At 43.2% G+C, this 18,561-nt stretch overlaps 1 protein-coding gene across 4 annotated transcripts in view; it reads right to left on the bottom strand.

Annotated features, from left to right (window-relative positions):
- Positions 1-18,561, bottom strand: part of RORA (RAR related orphan receptor A) — an 809,950-nt gene that overhangs the window by 341,614 nt on the left and 449,775 nt on the right. The gene's annotated exons all lie outside the window — the stretch shown is intronic.

Raw genomic sequence — 18,561 nt, 5'->3', positions numbered from 1 at the left:
AGCTCAAAGGGACTCCTGAGATGGCAGAAGGACACAAAACTAGGCGGCTGGCAGTTCTGGTGCAGGCTGCAATCTTAGAGGTGACACCCTGCTGCTGCTGCTACTGCTGCTAAGTCGCTTCAGTCGTCTGACTCTGTGCGACCCCACAGACGGCAGCCTACCAGACTTCCCTGCCCCTGGGATTCTCCAGGCAAGAACACTGGAGTGGGTTGCCATTTCCTTCTCCAATGCATCAAAGTGAAAAGTGAAAGTGAAGTCGTTCAGTTGTGCCCAACTCTTAGCGACCCCATGGACTGCAGCCTACCAGGCTCCTCTGTCCATGGATTTTCCAGGCAAGAGTACTGGAATGGGGTGCCACTGCCTTCTCCAAGGTGACTCCCTAGATTCCCCTAAATGCAAAAGCTGGATTCTAAACTTAGAATCGTGATGAGGACTCAGTGGGAAAGGCTGGGCTGGGCGATGGCAGTGATTTGGCCTGTAGAAGCCTTTTAGCACTGAAAAAACAAACTGTTTTGAGAAATAAATCCCTTCCAGAGAAACCCAAATACCATTTTATACCCGCTAGGATGGCAATTAAATAGAAAAAGAAAAAAGAACATAAAGAGTGTTGGGAAAATGGAGAATAATTGGAGCCCTCACACATTGCTGGTGAGAATGTAAAATGGTATAGCCATTTTGGAAAACAGTTTAGCAGTTCCTCAAAAGGTTAAACATGTATTATCATATAACCCAGCAACCCTAGGTTCAATCCCAAATGTATACCAGGAAGAACTGAAAGCAAGTGTTAAACAAAAACTTGTATATAAATCTTCATAGCAGCCCAACTCGCGCTTGGCAAAAGGCGGAAACAACTTTAACCCTCTACCAATGAATGAATGAATAAACAAAATGTGGTGTATCCATACAATAGAATATTATTGACCAACAAAAAAGGAATAAAAGACAGATACAACTTGCAAGACGGATGGACCTTAAAAACATGATGCTAAGTGAAAGAGGCCAGACATAGAAGGCCACACGACAGATGATTCCATTTACGTGAAGACCTCAAATAGGTAAATATACAGACATCAAAAGCAGATTAGTAGCTGCCAAGGGCTGGGAGCTGGGAATGTTCCCAGTTTAGTTCGGGAAGGGGGCTCCTTTTGGGGTGATGAAAACATTATGGACTAGACAGTGGTGATGGCTGCACAATCTGTGATATGCTAAATGCCACTAAGCTGTGAAGTTTAAAATGGCTAATGTGGTAAATTTTGTATGTCATGTACCACAATAAATTAAGAAAAAAGAAAGACAACCAGACAAAGATGGTGATGAGCTGGGTGGAAGGGGAGGTTCTAGAGCTCCAATAGCGGAAGAACCTTCAAAAACCATCTCTGCCACACAATGAGTGCTCTTCCAAGGGCCTGTGTTGTTGGTTTAATTGACAAATTATTCCTAATAAGTCCCAAGGAGATACAGGTCTTTTCCTTACAAAGAGGAAACGATCATATCTCCTGGCAGCTCATTACACATTCTTTTGGTACCATGAATTGTTTTAAAACCGTGAAATTAGTTCTGGCAGAGTTTACAGAAAAATACCCATGAGATGAGACTGAATGAGTTATGTAAGACTCCTCGTACTCTGCGTATGAGATATTAACTCTATATTGGCAGAGCCAAGGACATAGATGTCTCTTACAAAGCAGCAGCACACTTTGGCCTCTGCCAAGACTAGCACGTGGTTGACGGGGAGAATCAGTCATATGGACATGGATCTGGATGAACCCATCAAACCATCTCCTGTGTCTAGCCACATCCTCCTTCTCCACTTGAGGCCATGGAGGCACCCAGACAGGTGAAGGGAAGAAGGGACTCGCCCACAGAAATCGGTTCTACTAAAGTTCCAGACTTTTTCCAGGGGGTTGGTTGACACTCGGGTGTGGATAGGAAGCCTTTAAAATCAACCAGGTATCAAAAACATTAATACAATCATCACTGTTGGAGAGCTGTGTCATAGACCAGCCCTAGTTCAACTAGGAGGGTGACTACTTTGATCAATGGAGCTTGAATTCTGGCATGAAGGAGACACATATTACAAAGGTTTTACCTGGCAACAGTCACTAAACCAATGAGCGCTGAACAAGTTGCTAAGTTCATGAGCTCTGTTTCTTCCTTCTCTTCTTCCTATAGACATACACACACATTTAACCTAGAGTGTACCTCCAAAAGATACATCCAGATACATATGGAATATTCTACCAGTAAGATGTAATACTTCATGATTTCATTTATTTAGAAAATAGCAAGGAAACAGAAAACAAGTTAGGAAAAAAAAAAAAAAAAAAGCCTGCTCAAGGTATATGTCTCAAAGATCAAATACTTAAATCTGGAGAAGCCCTTAGGATGCTATTCAGAATTCATGGACTCTTATTTCATAGAGAAACTACAAACTTGGTTATCTGGTTCCTAAAACCAAACACTGGCTTCTGAGAAGGGCGAGAGGAAGCCCCACAGGCCAGATGCCCTGACTGCAGCAGTATGTGACTTCTGACCACGGAAGGAGGAAGATCCAGAAGGACTTGGAGCAAGCAGAAGTAATCAGAAATCGAATAGCCTGGAGCCAACAAACCTGACCCACCAGAACAGGCGTTCAACAGAGTACAAACCTAGGAGTCATGCAGACCCAAGTCTGAAGTCCAGACTTTGCAACTTACTTGCTGTGCAGTCTTGGGTAAGTTACTCCCCCTCTCTGACCGCTAGTTTCCTTCTCTTAATGAATAAGACAGCCCCATTTTAGAGTGGGAATAGGTATATTGACATACCAGGGTTATTGTGAAAGTGAGATGGTTTATGTAACAACATAACAAAGGCACCTAGTAAGTTCTCAAAAAAAAAACCAAAAAAAAAAACCAAGGATGTTTTATTTTAAAGACCTGAGGACATTAGGGTACCACAGTGTGGTGTGGTTATTCATGTTTGAAGTGAGAATCCTGAGTTATCGGAGAGCAGGCTAACCAGGCTCTGCTGGTTCTCAGTGAGAGGGCAGAGACTTTCCCTCTAACAAGGCTCTTCATCCCCTTCCTCCCTCCCCCAGGACCCTGGTACCTCAAGCATTCACTCCTTCAACCCTTCCCTGGAGCCCTGTTTTGACTTATTCCTTCTCTTTTCAAAGTTTATTCTCAGGTAATTATGCTTCTATGTATTATCTGAGTAAACTAGTTTATCCTAAGGTGTCAACATTTGATCCTAGCAAAGCAAAGTTTTCGTGGGTATTGGTTATCTAGGGGCACTGCCATCAGTCAAAGGAATCCATCCTCAGTGGTGACATTTCAGCAAAGGTGCATCTTCTCAATCACACCTGTAAGAAGTTTCTTCTGTTTGGCTAAAACATTACCATAAGGAGTCTGGGGGCACTGAAAAGGTTTAAGACCTGGATCCTGAAGGTACCTGTGTTCCTTATCAGAGTGAGAGTGAAATGGGTATCCTTTCAAAACATCATAGCTCTCCTTCGGATTGGTTCACAGTGACTTTATTTCTAATTTACCTTGGTGCAAAAACATTGTGGAGGAGAGTTCTGAATCTCTAAAGGAAACAAGGTCTTATGCTAAGAAGATCCCACCCCTGAAATACGAAGTTTATTGTGATGCTTTCCTGCTAAAATGCACCGAGAAGTAGCACACTTTTCTTTGTTCTTTTTTCACTTCCTTCTGCCATCTGATGTTCTTTTAAATACCCATGTGCTGGGACTGCCATTGCAGAGAGGCAGATAAGGATGGAGGGACACAGGAATAGACAGATGGCCGAAGGATTTCGGAATCTATCAAGATGTGTAGAAGGAACATCTCAGTCTTTTTGTCTCTGTCTTTCAGTACCTCTGACTCTGGCTTTCCCTTTAAAATGATCGCTAGGATCAAGTGGAAAATATTGTCCATATTTCATCTTCCCAATGATAGGCTCTGATTTCTTATGGGAATAGGAATCATGTCTGTCATATGCACAGGTCCATCTCTCGTACCTGGACTAGGGTCTGCAACAATTCTGCCTAATTCCTCTCAATGCTGCATGCAAGAATATTTATACTAGTTGCCTGAAACCGATTACAATGGAAGTGTTTACACCACAGAAATTGGCAGGCACTGAAAATCAGGACTTCCCTGCCCCCACCCACTTGGAGAGCCAATTATTAAACATTTATCAGCAAACTGCTAATAGGTCTTCCATAAATATTTGTTAAATAAACACAGGAAGAATGACAAGCTGTCCCACTTAATGCAGTCATTTCCAGCACCTCTCAGCCCCTTCCCACAGCATACCCTCTGTTAAGTTCTCAACAACAGGATGACAAACCTTAGGATTTGGTTATGAAGCAGAGAAAGAAATGCCAGGAAGACTAAGTTAAAACAACATTTCTCTTTGGTGATAGTGTCTCTGACTCAGCTCTGGCGGAAAGTAACAACCTTATAAACCCACAAGGAAGTGGAGAAGATTTCACATCATTTCTCATTTCTTTTGATGCTAAAAAGAGAATCGTTTTAAGTGTAGGGACAGGGCTGTGAGAGGAAGGATGCCTGGCTCGGAGAGAGCAATCACACACAGCAGCCTTCTCTCTGTGACCTCAGGGAGCAAGTGACTTTCTCTGAGTGTAGGTTTCCTTGCTATTAACTAGTAAACAATACTTCCTCTGCCTAACTTAGAGGGTAATCCCCTGTTGAACTCCTATTCATCCTCCAGAACCCAGTTCTCATGCCTCTGCTCCTTCTGCTGCTTCAGAAGAAGAGGGCTTTGCCCTTTGGGGTCCTTCACATCACTGCTGTCTTGATCCCAGCCTTAACTACGCTGGGCTGCATAGAGGTGCTTATATATCTGGCCCCTGCAACTTCTGTCATTCTGCGACCTCCTCAAGGGCAGGGGGCCACTTTGAGGCTGCACTGCCAGTACCTTTCACAGTGCCTGGCACACAGTAATTGATCATTTCATGTTTACTGAAGTCAACCACTGAAAAACTTGAAGTGAGAGGACTTTAAAACTGCACATGTTATGTATGCTGCTGCTGCTGCTGCTGCTGCTAAGTCGCTTCAGTCGTGTCCGAGCCAGGCTCCCCCGTCCCTGGGATTCTCCAGGCAAGAATGGGCTTGGCCAAAAAGTTTGTTTGGGTTTTTCTGTAACATCTTATGAAAAAATACAAATGAACTTTTTCAGCCAAAGCAATGTATAAAATATAAAGCATTATTATCAAGGACAGCCAGCACAGAAGTGTGGCATGTTCCTGCCAATCCTTAGGGATGGCCCTTGCCTGCACAGACCCTATGAAAGTGTTTAATCCCATAGCTGCCAGATAAAACTCATGAACACCTGGAGGACGGGTGGAAAGGATCAATTAGGAACTACAGAAGCATTCTTCTCAATAGTGGCCTCCTCCTCCTTCTCCCAATGTGTTCCAACAGCTTTATTCCACGTTCTGAACCCTCCCTGCCCATAGGGCTCAGAGGTAAGAATATTATATAAGGAATAAATTCTGCCTTCATTTGTTTTAATAAAAGAAACAGCCCATTTAAAGGAACACAGACATTAGCGGCTCAGATATTTCAGAATGTGAATACAACCCAGAGGCTCAGGAATACAGAACGGCTGTCTTGAGAATGACCATTTTTTCCTACTTAAAGCATTCTGGAAAATTGCTCCGTGTCCCCATGCCAAAATGAAAAAATGAAAAACATAAGGGCTATTTGGAATGTCTCTTTATTTTACAGATGACTTTAATGCATAATGTTATAAAGACATGGAGCTCTCTGGCCTCAAATGCCCTGATGTGGCTGCCCAAAGCCCAGAGAAGCAGCTCGCCACCGTGTGGAGTCTGTGAGCAGACCCTTGCAAAGCACACTCACCATCTCAGATGAGTTGCATCATCGTTCATGAGCTTTTTAGTTTTCCTCCTAAAATATAAGCCTGCTGCTGCTGCTGCTGCTAAGTCGCTTCAGTCGTGTCTGACTCTGTGCGACCCCATAGACGGCAGCCCACCAGGCTCCCCCGTCCCTGGGATCCTCCAGGCAAGAATACTGGAGTGGGTTCCCATTTCCTTCTCCAATGCATGAAAGTGAAAAGTGAAAGGGAAGTCGCTCAGTCGTGTCCGACTCTTAGCGACCCCAGGGACTGCAGCCTTCCAGGCTCCTCCGTCCATGGGATTTTCCAGGCAAGAGTACTGGAGTGGGGTGCCATTGCCTTCTCCCATAAGCCTGCTAGTGTGGGATAATTCCTTAACTGTTTCACAGAAGAAAATGATGATGGTGGTGGTGTATTGCCGTGTAAAAAGCTGTTTTCATGTATATCTGCCCCCTTTTATTAGACATAACAACCATGTTCACTAGGTAGGGAATGAATTACTGATGTTGCAGATGTAGAAAGGAAGGCTGAGAGAGGTGCCTTGGCTGGCTCCAGGGGTCATTGCCGGGCAATGGACCCAAAGCTCTTTTATGATGGCTGGTAGGAGTGGCGTGGGGGTGGGGAAGTAGAGAAGGAGAAGCATTTCTGTAAGTAGACAGAATTTGAAAGAACACAAGGGCTGGAGTCAGGCTGACCTGAATCTGCACTCAGGCCCTCCCAAGGACAGGTCTCCTGTCACCAGCCAACTCTCACTCCTCTGTCCACAGTTTCCCTACCTGAAAATATGATTAAGAGTTCCCAACTCAAAGGCTGTTGTGAGGACCATTTGGGGTTGGGTAAGAGGTAGAAGAAAAAGTAGATGGTAGGGATTAAAAAAAATATTAGCATTACTTCTAGCTTGACCAAGGGCTCTTGGCCCTGTAAAGGGATTAATTTCATTCATCCTCTGAGATTCTGCCTGGTGGAAATCCTAAATATTTCATGAGGCCCATCTCTCTTTTACCCCTTTAGGGGCTAAGCAAAAGACAAGTTGTCCAAGTGTCTGGCTTGCATTTTCAGAAGGAAGAAACATGCCTGTCCAAGATACTCTGTGTGTGTGCGTGTGTGTGTGTGTGTGTGTGTGTGTTGGGGTGGAATAAGCCTGGTGGCCTATCTCTTCCACTCTTCTCAAATTTTGAAACAATATTCACTTGTTGACAGACCATTTTTGTCTTTTTCAGATATTTCTGTGTCTACAGAAATGAAATTCTTTGCCCAGATTCAATAAGGCAGGAAATCAATTAAGGTTTTCATTTTCTGCTCAGCCTCAAAAGCAAGACAATGAGAGAAGGCCTAAGTAAAGAAAATGTGTACAGATTCCTGGAGGTTTCATTCTGGGTTCTATGTTCTGGAAAAAAAAATAAAACAAGAACAAAGAGACTTCTATGTTTTATTTAAAAAATAAATGCTTTTTTTTTTTTCTGTTTAAAAAAACGTACAAAGTCACTCCACTCGATTTTGATTAATACGGACAAATCTGACAGAGGAAAGACACCTCAATTTTTGAGAGACAGCCCTCCACCTAAGCTTGGTTTTTAAATGGCTACATTTAAATATTTCTTTCTCTGTTCATTTCCAAACCTGGGCCATAAATCACCCTTATGAACACAATGGTCTGTGCTATAGCAATTTATCATTTGGATAATGTCACCTGTTCAGGTGTGCATTAATTTATGCCTCAAATTAGCACTCGGGTTGGCTGAAATCTTCCCCCTCATCTGTACATCCTGAGCAAGAGCCCCAGGGGGACCCACGTGCACAGCCCAGGGCAGGGAGGAACATCGGGACCTCTTTACTCTCAGCTGAAGAGGAAGAAGTCAGTGGAAAAAACCTCGGGGCCCAAGAGTCCTGTCTAGGTGACTTGTTCAGTCTCCTCACGTTCTTCGTCCAAGGAAGGTATCTATTATGAGACGGTCAACAATTCCACCCCGAAGAGCAGACAACACATGTGTCAGCTTTTAAATTTTTGCTCAAAGAGAAGACAGGGAACTGAAAAGGAGTGAGATGGAGGGATGTGGATCCCTTAAGGCAGTGTCACAGATTGGAAAGGACGCCAGAGTGGATGTCGGGCTGTGTGGGTCCTAGTGCTGCTGCTATTGTGGGTCCTGTTGCTCAGCTCAGTATCATCTTTCTGAGCCTCAGGGTATCTAGTCATAAAATAAAAGATCTCCAGGGTCCTTCACTGATACTGCATGGCTCTAATTCAAGAGAAAGCAGCTGTTTATTACTACAGCCAATTATTTATTCCTACCTGCAACCCTTACAATGTAATTATTTTCTCCAGCTACCCCAAAATAGATGAGGTGGAGGTGACTGTAAGTTTCTGGGCCATAATCTGAAGAATTGGTTTTTACACATCTGGGTTGGGAAACCTTTATTTGGTTTTCTCCTTTTCTAACTCCACTTTGTTGTTTGTTTTTTTTGCTCTCCTCCCCTCTGCCCTGCCTCATGTTTCACTATTTCTTTTCTCCACATATCTCAGAACAGACAAAACACTAGCAGGAGCTGGTGTTTGTACGAGCAAGCATTCAAGAAGGGTTTGCTCTGTGTTAGGGATCACCTCATCATTTTTGAATACAACTATCTCTTTTAATGCTCCAAATAGCCTAAGGAGGCCTGCATTAATCCTTCCCATTTGACAGGTGAGGAAACTGAGACACTGAGAGGTAACTTGCCCAAGATCTCACAAGGAATGCTGCTAAGTCTGCTGCTGCTGCTAAGTTGCTTCAGTTGTGTCCAACTCTGTGCGATCCCTAGAAGGCAGTCCACCAGGCTCCCCCATCCCTGGGATTCTCCAGGCAAAAACACTGGAGTGGGTTGCCATTTCCTTCTCCAATGCATGAAAGTGAAAAGTGAAAGTGAAGTCGCTCAGTCGTGCCCGACTCTTAGCGACCCCATGGACTGCAGCCCACTAGGCTCCTCCATCCATGGGATTTTCCAGGCAAGAGTACTGGAGTGGGGTGCCATTGCCTTCTCCGTCACAAGGAATAGCAGAATTTGAATCTGATCCCAGGGCCATCTGACTTCCAAATGAGTGCTATTTCCGTAAGTGTTGAAGGGAGCAAGTTCAAATACCAGGGTCCTTTAAAATGTGGTTTAGTAAGTTTGATTGCTTAAGCTCCCCTGGTGATTATGATCACCTATAGTCAAGTGGGATTACAAATGTTTTCGAATTTCCACAAATGAGAGAGGTGTGACTACAAAATTACATATGCATGAGATTAAACGACTGATTGCAGGAGCTACACACAAAAACTAGTCTCCTATCATTCTGGCCAAGGTTTATGCATTTGAATTGTAAATTTGGAGATCCTGGCTCAGTTTACTCCTCTTAATAAGCCTGTGATCACAGCTTTTACATTAAAATCGTCTCTTCAACAGAAGAAACCTAAAATCTAAATTTATTCATTGTTCTTTTTTAATGGCCTCTATAAACGCATAATTTAAAAAATGATTTCCTCATGGCCCAAGTAAACCCCTGGGGAAACAACTTCCCAGCCACAGTTTTTAAAGGCACCAGTTCTGTGGAGGGCGTGCAAACTGTGAGAATCCCATGGACCCAGTCCTGAGCACATCCAGGGCGATGAATCAGTGCTTCCACCAGTCACTTCCCCAGTATGCAGCCTGAGTCCTCCCAGGCTCCTCTCTGCTCTCCCCTCCCCCTCACGTGGCCAGTCCCCTCTGACCATGACGCCACTCTCCACTGACAGGCAAGGGAACACCTGCCAGAGGGTGACTTCACCACACCAATCACTCTGACAACAGCCCAAATAAAACCGTGTCATTGAAACCACAAACAACAATGCAACAGGGTTGCAGAACTCAGAGTCACAGAAGAGGGGAGAGAGAGAGAGAGAAAGAGAAGAGAGAGAGAGAGAGAGAGAGAGAGAGAGAGAGAGAGAGAGAGAGAGAGAGCGCGCCTTATTGCCACAGACAGAAGATGATCACCCGCACTGTGACTTGGAAGATACACTCAGACAGTGCACCCAGAGGGGAGAGTGAGGAGGCAGAAAGCACTGGCTTTGAGCCCAGTAGGACTCCTTACTAGGGATGCAACCTCGGGAAACATTGATCCTCTCTCGGCCTGTTTTCCTATCTGTAGCTTGGAATAACAATAGGACCCAACTCATGGGGTTGTCCTAAGATACCGAGCACTTAGATAGAAAATGAAGTGCTTGCCATTTGATTTGAGTTCATTGACTTTCATTGTATTATTAAATTGAGATTTCATGGCAGGTCTGTCTCCCCTGCATATTACGGAACGTTCTGGAGCCTGGAGTGCCCCTCTTTGGCAAACTGCTGGCTGCACCATTCAGGAGGATGGGGAAGAAGCCGGCATTTCAGTCCTGGTTTTGCCTCTGACCACATGAGGGACTTGAGACAGTCACTTCACTTGGTGTCAGTTTCCATTTCTGCCAGATAAACATGTGATTGTCTAATACAGCATCGTTTCCTCTCCTTATTGTTCAGTACCAGACCATCAATATGAGTGGCAAAGGCACACATTCTAGGTGGCCAGGATCTGTCTCCTTTGGAACCTGGAGTTCTCTTCCTCCACACCTGCTCCGCCCCCAGGAATGTCAGGGCAGGCTGGGCAGGGCTCAGTGCCTGGGAACTGTTTGCAAGGCCTCCCTCCCCCTGCAGTTCTCCAGCCAAGGCCGGCATCCCTAGTAAGCATTTTAGGCAGTGATGTGCCACTTAGAAATTTTTCCTTTCAGTAGGAAAGTCGGAACTGTCAGAGGAGTTTAACTCTTCTGTATCTGACTTCTTGGTAGGAACTCAAGAGGGGAAAAAAACCGCAAGGAGTTTTAAAAAAACAAAAACAAAACCATCAGGGCAAGAGGAAAGTCCATATTCTAGTGGCTGGCTGGATCAAAAATCATCCAGTGCACCCACGCTCTGACTGCAAGCTTATTTCTGGGCACAGAAGCAGCACCATACTAATTCTGAGCCAGAGAGGAAAGGAACATTTCAAACTTCTCTTGCCATGCCTTTTGGAATGCCATCCTTTTAGTTCAACAGGAGTTGCTCATCAGTATACTAATGGGAACTTTTAGATCACCTTCATTGTCGCCTCACCCAAGGAGATGCAGTGGTCATGAGAATAACAGCACCTCCCAGGATCTGAAAAGTCTTTACAGTTTCATAAAGTGCTTTTATCGCTATGCTCTCCTTTGATCCCTATAACAATGCTGCCAAATGGCCAACACAGGTATTATTATCCCCATTTCAGAGATGAAAACATATTGAGTGAAGTTAAAGATGAGCAGGTCAGGAGCAGAGCTGGGACGGGAGTCAGGGCTGACTTCCTCCACTATCATCACGGGTCCCTGCCACCAAGTGAGCACCCTTCCAAGCACAAAAAGGAGAAAAGTGGAGCCTTGAGGGTGTGGAGGAAAGAATATTAAGTGTGAGGGGCTTGGTTTCAGTTTTGATTCTGCTCTGAGCTGGGGGCCCTAGGACAAGTTACTTGCCTTCTTTGGAGGAAGGTTCCTATCTAGAACACAATGTTTTTCAGCTCTAAATTTCGAAACTCGTTCCCTGCCTCCTTGGAATGACCAAGCTGACATTCTGTTTGGGTTGGTAAACCGTATGGTAGTAGCAGTCTAAACGACAACCATCATTGGAAGTGTGCATGGGAAATTTTAATTCTGTTTGAAAAAATTCATGTTGGAAAGTTATATCTGCATATTATTGAAAAAGATAATTCTAGAAAACCCAATGGTCTTCTTCCTCCATTTCTCCATGCCCCAAGAACAACCAACCACTTTCAACTCCTTTAGCTGCTCTTTATATATTTCCCTCCATATCTCTAAATAACATGTTTATGTAACTTCTTCTCAACTTTTCAGTTTTAGGCTTTATCTATTGACCTTCCACTATGGAAGATGAGGTTTGTGCTTTCTTTCAACAACTCCCACCCCTCCCCCACACACATGCACACTTCCTGTCCCCCATGCTACCAATGGAGTTCTATCAGTTTGAATGGATCAGTATTCTGTGCTTCCGGTGTAATGACAGTGGAAATGCTACACTCTGCTGGGTTCTATTGTACCCAATGAGTCATCTTCCTTTTCTGTATAATATTATGTTTCTCTGGAGTTAATCAGGAACTGGTTTGCTTAATTTTCTAACTACTGATTACTTATTCAACCCCTGACTCTCCTCTAGTTGTGCAAGTCTCAGTACATTCAAACACATCAGGAATTCTGCCGATTTCACCTGCTTGAAATGATTTCTCCAGGAGCCTGTGAGCAGCTCTAACCTGGGCTAGTGCTGCTCTGGGCTATTGCCCAGTTACTGGCCTGTGATTTCTCTTCCCCTGATCCTGGAAGTCTTCATTCTCTATTTTGTTGGCTTCCTTGTTTCTTAGAGTCTGTGGCTGTCTTAGCTGATGTTCTCATTTTGATAGAGCTTCCTTCAATAGTCTCCTGAGAGAGGGTGTGTGAGAGGTAAAATTTTGGAGATCTCATATGTCTGACAATGTTTTCGTCTAACCTCACATGTAATTGATAGTTTGGTGAGATACAGAATTCTACACGGGAAATCATTTTCCCTTAGAATTTTAAAAACTTTCCTCCATCATCTTTTAGTTTCCAAAACTGCTGTTCAGAAGACTAATATGAGTCTCATTCTAGGTCCTTTATAGGAAACCTGTTGTTTCTCTTTGGGAACCAAGGGTCTATGCCTTGTCTTTGGTGTTCTGAAATTTCATCATAATTGTACGGACTTAATTTCAACCATTATAATAGGAATTCAAAAAACTTGACAGAAAACTTGTGTCCTTCACTTGAAAATTTTCTGAATCATCTCCTGAATTATTTTACCCTTTCCAACCCCTTCTATGTATTGTTTTTCATTTCTACTCTTAGATTCTTAATTTGTTAATTGTTTCCTTTTATTTTTGAGCATTCCTTCTTTTTTAAGAACATTCCATTCTTCTTTCATGGATGTCATATCTCCATTTATTTCTCTGTGTTTGTTAAAAGCAGGAGTATTTTCCTTTCAGCTTTTTTCCCTCTCCCTTCATGTTTGTTTCCTCTAATTTGTTACTTTAAAAACAAACAAACAAAACCCCCTCTGTCTTTCATATCGGACGCTTTCCTCAAATGTTTGGTAATTTTTGGTTATCTGCTTATATTAAAGACTGGGGTATTAAAACGCTAAGTATGATCTGGGGTGCACGAAAGAGGTTTATTCACTGTTACAGTACACGATTGGCCCATTTCCTCGGGGGAACTTCAGTTTGTTCAGTGTTTCAGTGAAGTTTCCAGCTCCTACTAGGAGGTATACATCTGGCTGCCCCTGTTTGGAACCAAGTTAGGGGAGGAAAGCACGAGTCTCCAATTAGATAGATAGATGTACCCTTAACTCCACTGCTTGTGCATGGTGACCCAGTATGCACATCCAAAGAATGATTTAGCTCAGAGGAGTGGGGCAGTTTCTCAGCAGGAATTTAGGATCAAATTTCTAAACAGGTTTTTAAACAATATTCTATTGTTAATCCATGTTCTGCACCACTTTCAGACATAACTGGTGCCATCAATTCTTGGACCAGTTTGGTGATGTTCTAGATTTTCCCCATTACTGGACTGGAATTCAGCTTTCTTATTTGGTAAGTCAGTGGCCTGTATTCCATTGGCTTTCCAGCCTCAAAAATAGTTGCTGATATATTCTCAAAATGTGGTCTTGTGGGTTAAAAAGGCTCTTTACAAATCATTCTAGTGGATTTTGAGGATAGAATAGAATTAAATATGTGTATTTAACCTGTTATCTCTAACCCTTTTGTTTAAGCTCCTTTATTCTGTCTTTGACATAGTAAAATAGTCAAATATACTTTGGACCAACAATATAATAACATTATTTGTAAAGGAATCTTAATCCACTGGAAAACTGACAGTTCCTTTGCGTCATTTATTATTGTCCATATTTCAGCTCTCATTTCTGCCTAGTACCTATCTGTAGGCCTGGTCCTGCCCAGTGGATTTGTAATTGGAGCCTTTCAAATATCTACTTGACCATTAATCCATGGTGAGCAATGTGCAAAGCCAGCCAAGACCAAACAATGTCAATTTTATTTACTGTCTCTTGGGCAATGGACAATTTTCTTTCTCAGGTTATTTACGAAAGCTGAATCATTTGCATGTCTATTATTTTAATTCTGGAATGGCTATTCCCTACCTGTTTAAAAATCCCAAGCCCCCAAATTTGATCAAGTCGTAGAATTCCTTAATTTGAAGAATTGTACAAATTGTGGGAAAGTGTGCTGAGGACCATGGCCCCTGGCATCACACTGCCTACAACTGAATTTTTGCTTCCCTCTATATGACCTTGAAAAATTGATTAACCTCCCTATGGTTTGGTTTCCCCATCTGTAAAATAGAAGCAACAATACCACTTCTCCTGTAAGTTTATTAGGAAAACTAAATGGAAATATGAGGGCAGCGGCCAAGAGGAGCTACCACACACCCAAGGTCAGGGGAGGCGGCCCAGAGGAGCAACCCCATGTCCAAGGAGCGGTGGCTGCATGGGTGCAGGAGGGCCGAGAGGAACTACTCCACGTTCAAGGTCAGGAGAGGCGGTCCTGAGGAGATACCCCTCGTCCAAGGTAAGGAGCAGTGGCTGCGCTTTGCTGGAGCAGCCGTGAAGAGACACCCCATGTCCAAGGTAAAGAGAAACCCAAGTAAGACGGTAGGTGTTGCAAGAGGGCATCAGAGGGCAGACACACTGAAACTATACTCACAGAAAACTAGCCAATCTGATCACACGGACTGCAGCCTGGTCTAACTCAATAAAACTAAGCCATGCCATGTGGGGCCACCCAAAACAGGAGGGTCATGGTGGAGAGGTCTGACAGAATGTGGTCCACTGGAGAAGGGAATGGCAAACCACTTCAGTATTCTTGCCTTGAGAACCCCATGAAAAGTATGAAAAGGCAAAATGGTAGGATACTGAAAGAGGAACTCCCCAGGTCAGTAGGTGCCCAATATGCTACTGGAGATCAGTGGAGAAATAACTCCAGAAAGAATGAAGGGATGGAGCCAAAGCAAAAACAATACCCGGTTGTGGATGTGACTGGTGATAGAAGCAAGGTCCAATGCTGTAAAGAGCAATATTGCATAGGAACCTGGAATGTCAGGTCCATGAGTCAAGGCAAATTGGAAGTGGTCAAACGAGATGGCAAGAGTGAACATCGACATTCTAGGAATCAGCGAACTAAAATGGACTGAAGTGGATGAATTAAACTCAGAAGACCATTATATCTACTACTGTGGGCAAGAATCCCTTTGAAGAAATGGAGTAGCCATCAAGAGAGTCCAAAATGCAGTGCTTGGATGCAATCTCAAAAACAACAGAATGATCTCTGTTCAATACCAAGGCAAACCATTCAATATCACAGTAATCCAAGTCTATGCTTTACAAATAGCTGTGAAAAGAAGAGAAGTGAAAAGCAAAGGAGAAAAAGAAAGATATAAGCAACTGAATGCAGAGTTCCAAAAACAGCAAGGAGAGATAAGAAAGCCTTCCTCAGTGATCAATGCAAAGAAATAGAGGAAAACAACAGAATGGGAAAGACTAGCGATCTCTTCAAGAAAATTAGAGATACCAAGGGAACATTTCATGCAAAGATGGGCTTGATAAAGGACAGAAATGGTATGGACCTAACAGAAGCAGAAGATATTAAGAAGAGGTGGCAAGAATACACAGAAGAACAGTACAAAAAAGAGCTTCATGACCCAGATTATCATGATGGTGTGATCACTTACCTACAGCCAGACATCCTGGAATGTGAAGTCAAGTGGGCCTTAGAAAGCAGCACTACGAACAAAGCTAGTGGAGGTGATGGAATTCCAGTGGAGCTATTCCAAATCCTGAAAGATGATGCTGTGAAAGTGCTGCACTCAATATGCCAGCAAATTTGGAAAATTCAGCAGTGGCCACAGGACTGGAAAAGGTCAGTTTTCATTCCAATCCCAAAGAAAGGCAATGCCAAAGAATGTTAAAACTACTGCACAATTCTACTCATCTCATATGCTGGTAAAGTAATGCTCAAAATTCTCCAAGCCAGGCTTCAGCAATACATGAACTGTGAACTTCCAGATGTTCGAGCTGGTTTTAGAAAAGGCAGAGGAACCAGAGATCTAATTGCCAACGTCCGCTGGATCATTGAAAAAGCAAGAGAGTTCCAGAAAAACATCTATTTCTGCTTTATTGATTATGCCAAAGCCTTTGACTGTGTGGAGCACAATAAACTGGAATATTCTGAAAGAGATCAGAATACCAGACCACCTGACCTGCCTCTTGAGAAACCTATATGCAGGTCAGGAAGCAACAGTTAGAACTGGACATGGAACAACAGACTGGTTCCAAATAGGAAAAGGAATAAGTCAAGGCTGCATATTGTCACCCTGCTTATTTAACTTATATGCAGAGTACATCATGAGAAACACTGGGCTGGAAGAAGCACAAGCTGGAATCAAGATTGCCAGAAGAAATATCAATAACCTCAGATATGCAGATGACACCACCCTTATGGCAGAAAGTGAAGAGGAACGAAAAAGCCTTTTGATGAAAGTGAAAGAGGAGAGTGAAGAAGTTGGCTTAAAGCTCAACATTCAGAAAACGAAGATCATGGCATCTGGTCCCATCACTTCATGGGAAATAGATGGGGAAACAGTGGAAACAGTGTCAGACTTTATTTTGGGGGGCTCCAAAATCACTGCAGATGGTGACTGCAGCCGTGAAATTAAAAGACACTGACTCCTTGGAAGGAAAGTTATGACCAACCTAGATAGCATATTCAAAAGCAGAGACATTACTTTGCCAACAAAGGTCCGTCTAGTCAAGGCTATGGTTTTTCCAGTGGTCATGTATGGCTGTGAGAGTTGGACTGTGAAGAAAGCTGAGCGCCGAAGAATTGATGCTTTTGAACTGTGGTGTTGGAGAAGACTCTTGAGAGTCCCTTGGACTGCAAGGAGGTCCAACCAGTCCATCCTAAATGAGATCAGTCCTGGGTGTTCATTGGAAGGACTGATGCTGAGGCTGAAACTCCAATACTTTGGCCACCTCATGAGAAGAATTGACTCATTGGAAAAGACTCTGATGCAGGGAGGGATTGGGGGCAGGAGGAGAAGGGGACGACAGAGGATGAGATGGCTGGATGGCATCACGGACTCGATGGACATGAGTTTGAGTGAACTCCAGGAGTTGATGATGGACAGGGAGGCCTGGCATGCTGTGATTCATGGGGTTGCAAGGAGTCGGACACGACTGAGTGACTGAACTGAAATGAACTGAACTGGAAATATAGATATAGTCACTTTTCCTAGTGACTGACACAGAAAAAAACTCAATAGATGTTATCTAATTCTAATCATTATTATTCAATATTTTTAAGGATTTTGGAATAAAATTAATAGATATGCATTATGTGTAACTATGACTTGACAATGAGACACTCTTTCACCCCTCTGTGATATAAGAGAAATCATAGTGTTATGTGATGGGTAAATTATAAATTTAGCACGTGTTAAGTTCAAGAAGAAATACAGTCAGGTAAAACAAGGTCTCAGGTCAGAACCCTAGTGGGATATGACTGATGGAATGTGCACAGCGGATGGATGAGCAGCATCCAGAGGTGTGTCCTGCTATTATATTTAAAAAGGATACTGCCAGAGTCTGAACTATGGTGACAATAACTAAGGCATTTCTGCAGTACTGACAGAAAAAGTTGGGCTCTGGGGTAACAAAGAAATCCTTACATCTCAGTAGCTTAACAGAAAAAGCTTTATTTCTTGATTCCAGCAGGTCTGACATGTATCAGCAGTCCTTCGCTATCTTGCTTCTCTGCCGTCTGGAGCACGTGGTCTCCTAGGTCCCCACAGGAGAGAAGAGAGATAGAAAAGGCACATCCATTCTGCAATGCCTTGCTTGAGAACTTGTACTGCATCCACTAATGTTGTTTGCCAGAACTCAGTCTTTTGGCCACAACCTAACTTGGGGAGACTTGGAAAAACCATAGCTTGTGTACCCAGAATGAGAGACAGGGTGGTGAGCAGAGAGCTTCACACAAGCCACTCCCTTTGTGGAGATCTATCTGGACAGCCAGCTGCTTTCTCTAGGGAACACTTTTCTGTCTCTTCACTGAGTACCCATGGCTGTGCACTGTGGACTGCCAATCTCTTTGCTCAAGTCCCAAGGAACCCCATAGGGACCAAAACCTGAAGCCTTTGTGATTAGTACTCAAGATGGTGAGAACCTAGGCAGGAATTTGCTGACTAAAATCTGGTTTTCAAAATGAGCCCTGAACCACTATATTCCTTGCCCTTCATCCCACCAGTTCTGCCTTATGGCTGAACTTCAAGATTCCAGTGGATGACAGTTGAGGGACTAGGAAGAAAAGAAATTAGAAAATTATATCTTTACGATAATTATTAGGTCAGACCTAAGGAAAACAATATTTTATATAATGTATCATAGTTAACACAAAGTAGTTTTGTCTCTGATACCTTATTTTATCATCAAAATAATCTGAGAATTAAGTAGCAGAATGCTCATAATTTTACATATCAGAAAGTGAAAAAGAATGGAAGCACCACATTGAAGGTCACTCAGTAAGTTGCTGCTGGAAGTGACCTTGGAGCCTGGGTCTTCTCACTC

The sequence above is a fragment of the Bos taurus genome, chromosome 10 (assembly GCF_002263795.3).
Source record: "Bos taurus isolate L1 Dominette 01449 registration number 42190680 breed Hereford chromosome 10, ARS-UCD2.0, whole genome shotgun sequence".
In the NCBI taxonomy this organism is placed as follows: domain Eukaryota; kingdom Metazoa; phylum Chordata; class Mammalia; order Artiodactyla; family Bovidae; genus Bos; species Bos taurus.
Note: the sequence above shows the minus strand (reverse complement) of the source record. Positions and strands in the feature narration are given on the sequence as shown.